The sequence below is a fragment of the Episyrphus balteatus genome, chromosome 3 (genome assembly GCF_945859705.1).
Source record: "Episyrphus balteatus chromosome 3, idEpiBalt1.1, whole genome shotgun sequence".
Classification (NCBI taxonomy): Eukaryota; Metazoa; Arthropoda; class Insecta; order Diptera; family Syrphidae; genus Episyrphus; species Episyrphus balteatus.
This window is the reverse complement of record NC_079136.1, coordinates 2271994-2278180: the sequence shown is the minus strand read 5'-3', so window position 1 is coordinate 2278180 and position 6187 is coordinate 2271994.

The following is a 6187-nucleotide window of genomic DNA, read 5'->3' as shown; positions in this document are numbered from 1 at the left end:
TGTCGTGAATCTATAAATGTGTGCGTGTTAACGTCATTTATCAACGTGGTGGCTTTCACATATATTCACAGACAGCACTGTCCACAAAAGGGTTTTGGGGGGAAAGACGTACGAAATTTTCCAGTCTTGGTATTTTTTGTTTATGTCCAAAGCCAACACACAACACATGGATGCGAACGAGTTGAGCGCCAAAAATTCACAAACCAAAACCACAACTACACTCTTATGAATCATGCTCACGGACATGGAACTACATTAATAGTTCCAGTTCCATGTCTTCTATCAGGTAAAAATATTCAAATTCATACTATTTCTTTTTTTGATGCATTTTCCTGAAAAAAACTCAATGATAGTTCCGCGGAACTAGTTCCAGCAATTACTTCCAGGAACTAGTAGGTAGATAAAGTTTGTATCAACTGACATAAGTTTTTTTGGTCGCTTTAAACGGCCATCAGGAAAAAATATTCAATATCATACTATTTCTTTTTTTGATGCAATTTCCTGAAAAAAACTCAAATTCTAGATAGTTCCGCGGAACTAGTTCCAGGAACTAGTTCCGACCGAAAAAAAGAACCGTTCCATGTTCGTTCCGGCTTTGGAACTGTTTTGCGCATCTCTATTGAAAATAAAATTTTTGTTCCAAATAAAAATATTTTACATTGAAAAAAAAAAATGTATTGCAAATAAAAAAAGTCTGTCAGTCTGTCTGTCTGTAAACGAAGCTACATGGATGGACCGATTGATGTCAAACTTGGTATGTAGCGTTATTTGGAGACACTCCAGAGGGGTTTTTGGAATTAATTTTTTTGGACCAAAAATAACGGTACTTGTCATATACTGATTTTAGTAAAATTGAAATATCTCGAAAACGACTCCAACGATTTTGTTAAAAAAATTCAAATGTAAGTTTTAAAAAAAAGTCTATCTTCCAATAAAAAAAATTTATTTTGAAAATCCGATTTACTCCGAAACTGCTTATTCGATTTCAACGAAGCTTTTTGTAAAAAAAGCATTTATATAATTTTAATATAAACCAAAAATAAAATTTTGAAAAAAATAATTTTTGGATTTTTACAAAAAATTTTGAAAATTTTTATTGAAAAATCAAATTTTCAAAAACGGGACATTGAATTTTTTTTAAATTTTGTTTTTAGATGTTGATTACTGATTTCTACAAAATGGGCAGGTTCAGAAACGTTAGGCACTAAATATTTAGGTAATTTCTCGGTCTCTGATTGGTCAGCTGTCAAAAAAAATCTTTCCAATTTAGGTAATTTTATTGGAAAGCTAACTGGAAAGTTAGGCAAGAAAATTTTCCCTAAAAATTTAGGAAAGTTTTTCTTGTCAACATGACAGCAGATTGTTTTTAATTAAAGAATTAATTTAGCAAAATTGAATTTATTTGTGTGAAAAACGAGTAAAAAGTTCATTATCGGTTATAATTAATATTATTTATTCATTAAAGTTAACTTAAATTTGGTGTCTTCCCCATGCGATCGGTAAAATACTTAAGTAAATTTCGAAATTTGACAAAAGCATCATATCCAAACTAATTTAGGCAATTTACTCAAATTTCCGTTCAGAAAATGACGTTGCCTAAATATCTAGCCCCTAATATTTCCTGAACGTGCCCAATGGCATACCAATTTTATTTTAAAACTTTTTTTCCAAAAAATTTTTTAATTTCAAATTGATGTATTTACAACCCTGCTTAAGACTCACTTTTATCATATTTTCTATTGCAAAATTCTTCTTAAACTATCATTAAGATAAAAATGAAAGACCTATTTTATTCCTGAAAATCCCAGAAGATTTTATTTCTTAAAGATGCAGTCCATTTAAAAAGAATAATAATCACAAAGCCCAACCTGTCTGAAAACGTTTTTTATAAAACAAATTTGGATGTTAAATTTAATTTGATCTGACCTTGAAATTTCTGGTTTAGGTATTGTAATTTATATCATCAAATGATGACCGGTAAAATCGATTACTCGTGCAAGATTTTTGGAGCCCTCTTTAATCGAATACCCTTCTATCCGACACTGAACTTTCTAAATGCAGAAAATTAATATAACTTCGTGACGATGTTTTCAATGAAAACCATCCGACCAAAGGAGGATCGTAATTAACTTACAAAACTTTTTGCCGGGAATATATGTATAAGAGAAAAAAACAAGGCGCTGTCAACAGTCCAAAAGCATGAATGGTGAATTTATTTCAACTCAAACATATTCAACAAAAAACAATCCTTTAAATTTACCTCTTTTAATAAAAGCTTAAATTCTTTTACCAAAAAGCTTTAACTCAAAAAATATGCCACCACAAAATAAATGCCTTTGCGATGTATAGCAATTCATGATTTACCAAGAAACTATGCGCGCGTATCTTCCCTGATTTGTATTTCGTCTACTCTGATTTTATAATCATTTTAAGGTAATGTATTTGTGATACGAAAACTTAATGGTATGAAATCACAAATAAATGAAAATGGTAAGTATAGTTCGTAAAGTTGTTGTTGCAAGGCAAGAGGAGCGGAGGAGGTGTAGGTAGGTCGGTAAGGTAGGAAATAGGATGAGGTCGGAAATCAGAAAAGGCAGTGTTTGGAAAGGAAAGGAAGGAATGTCAAGTTCCGGAGGACGTGGCCTGCTTGCGATGCACGGCATAAGCTCGCCGGATGGGGGGGATCTTGCACCCGAAACTTAACCTCACCTGCAAACAAAAACATAGATCAGGCCGAGAACAAAAATCGAAAAAAAACCGTTTTTGAAAGATGTGACAGCAGACGGACTATCATCATCTCAAGGGCACTGCGGATGTTGGTGCAGTGTGGCCTATTCCCTCCCAACCATGGAAATCCGCGGCCATGTTTGGATTCCCCCAATATGGTGGATGATCGGTTTCAGATCATATCATCTTCACTGAAACTCCGCTACCGTGGCACCCCTGGAAAATGTCATCACAAAATTTGTAAGGCTAGAAAATGGACATTAACTCAGTACTAACGTAACATTTTTCTGTTTTAAATGAAAAACTCTTCAATTTTCTTACCCCTAGACTGACCCCAACCCCATGTATAATTTTCGGTTTACCAAGAGGCAGAGACAATAAATTATTTATTTACTATTTATTACTATTTTTTTAAATATGTATCTATCTGGTCAGTTATAAAAACAACATTCACTGTGGTGAATGTGTAACCTTTTTTTCAAAACCAAACTTAAATGCCTAAAAAAAAGTTAAATTAAGATTTCAGCCAAAGTCTGAAGTAAAATACTTGTATTCTGTGGTTTATTGTGACAAAATACACTGGTCAACAAAGTCAAATTTTAATAAATAGTGAATGAAAAATTCTCTTATATTTTTTACTTTCACTGATGGTTTGTACTTTTAAATATAATACAATTTAGCAGCTTCAGTTTTGAAATGTTTAATTCTAAAAATTTGTTCCTGTTGCTTTTGAGGTGTCTTTACATTTGGTTAATGGTAGTGGAATATTAAATAAAATGCACGACTGGGGCCGCACGTACTTGCTCTTGTGGCTGAAATTAAAGATTTTCCATAAAAATTTAATTTTTTTTTTACATCATGCACTTCAAAATGACAAGAAATATCTGTCTGCAAATTTTGAATAAAATTGGTTTAGTCTTTGATGAAATATGCTATATTAAATAAAAAATATATCAATTTGGCAGAAAACGGCAACGCCATATTTCCGTTTCCCGAAATTTTTATGAAAAACTAAAAACGCAGTTTGGTTAAAATGACTAAGACTATAAGGAACACCAAATTTAATCAAAATCCTTAGAGCCGTTTTCGAGAAAACTGCAATACCTCAAAAAGTTGATCTAGGAGTGCGACTATGTTTATTATATGTTTTTCGGGTCGCTGAAACCAGATTCGAAGTCTTTTTTGCCCTATCACGTCAGGTTTTCGAGATAAACTCAAAAAAGATGTTCGTTTCTTTTTTGATGTTATCTCGAAAACCTGATGTGATAGGACAAAATAGACTTCGAATCTGGTTTAAGCGACCCGAAAAACATATATTAAGCTCTGTCGCACTCCCAGTTCAAACATTTCTGTGACATTTCATAAATTTCATTCATTTCATATCTGTTGAAGAAAAAAAAAATAAAAATAATAAACGGTTAAAAACGGTCAAAAAACCTAGGACAAAAAAACTTGTCTTTCCAGTTGTACGGTCAAAAATCATTTTAATATACCAATTTTTAGCACATGTATGCACACAATCATAGACTACATGTTCTATAAGTTTGAGATTTTTTTAAGGCTACGAAAAATTAAAAAAAAAATAAAAACTCACCCAAAAATACCCCAAAATAAGTAGGTGTTTTTCAAAAATTCATATTTCGAAAAGCAGATACTAAAAAAAAATTCGTATCATCATTCTTTCGAATGACGTTTTTCAAATTGTCAAAAAACATTTCTGCTACCTATAATCACTACTTCGTCAAAGGTCTACTTCATGTTTTAGTTTTAGAAAACCATTTATCATTTGGTTTTGAAATTAAAAAAAAATGTTTTCAATACCTTTGTCGGTCTTGTAATAAAATTATCTATCGATAAAAAAAAATTCAACTCTTTACATTGTCGCGTTTAGAAAATAGCCAATTTTTTGCAATTTTATTTTACCCCTTTTTACCCTATTAAAAGATAGAAATTTGTATAATAATTCAAATGTATTCAACTTTAGGTTATTATCTTTCAAATAAGCTGTAGAAGATTTTTGTATCTCTAATAGTTTATTTTTAATTGAAATTTTTGCCGCACTGCGAAAGTGCGAGAGTGGGACGGGAGAAAATGTCGTCACTTTTTTGTGGTGGCTGCCATGGTTCATCGATTTATAAGACGTTATCACGTCAACAACTAAATCCTAGTCTAGAGGCGAAACGAAAAAAAAACAGCGCAACGAAAAAGTAGACGAAAATTGTGCTTTTCGTTGCACAATACGCAGCTTAGGTAACGAAATTCTTACCTGTGCTGGAATATATGGAGAGTTTGTCACTCCCATTTATTTGTCCAGGCAATTTTTCTTGCAGCAAAAGTTTTTTGACTTTGGAGACTTATGGTGTTTTCGTTTGGTAAAAAAATCAATTTATTTTTTTGAGCTACATAAATCTGTCAAAAAACTGTTGTTGTGACTACTTAATTGTAGTTCAACGATCAAAAAAAATTTTTTTGACAGACTTAGACCAAAAAATAAATTAGAAAAATTTCCGTTTTGCTTCAACACCGTACTAGGTTTAATGCTTTATTCGAAAAATTAGATACATTTTAATTCACAACCACAGTTTTCTTGTTTTCCGTTCAAAAAAAAAATGTTTTCTTCCATTTGAGATCACTTTAGAAAAGCTTTCAAAATAGGCATTTTTACGATTTTTTGGGTAAATGTACCGCTATTTTATGGGTGATAAGATTAAAATAATTAATTATGGAAGCTTAAGATAGCTGAAATAAATCTACAAAGTTACAGATTTATTCATCAAACAGTTTTTTTCTGTTCTGAGGGTTTTTGCAACTATAAATGACTTAATTCTAATCTCTTTTTGTTTGTCTTTTGAGTTTATTTGAACATTTTATTAAAAAACATCGTTTAAGTTCTAGATTAACCAAAGAAAAATTAAAAATTTTCAAAAAAAAAGAAAGTATCCAAAAATGATATGAAACATTTTTTTTTTCAAAAATTAACTTTTTTTTGAAAACTTTTGATTTTTCTTTGGTAAATCTTTAATTTTTTTGGGCTAGTGTATAATTCATCAACATTTATTTTTTCACAATGATCTCAAATTTTGTTTAAAAAATGCTTATTGTTTCAAATCAGGACATCAAAAACCTTAGCCAAAAGAGTAAAACATTTAAGAAATAAAATGTTAAAATGTTTGAAATTCAAATTAGTGAATACCTGAGCAGATCCCTAACCAAATTTCTATAATAAAAAAACAATTTTAAACTGCAAACACAATTGACCAACAAACCATTTTATTCTTCTTAAGCTCTCCTTTTGCAACTTAAAAAAAGGAGTTACCAAAATTCATCCCTTATAAGCGACTTCTTGTCACATACACCACAACCTTAATTCTTACCACAGTTTCTTTACATAACTCTACTCGTTGACAGTAACATTCTTATACTAACATCCCTTCTGACATCCTCGTTTATCGGATGTACA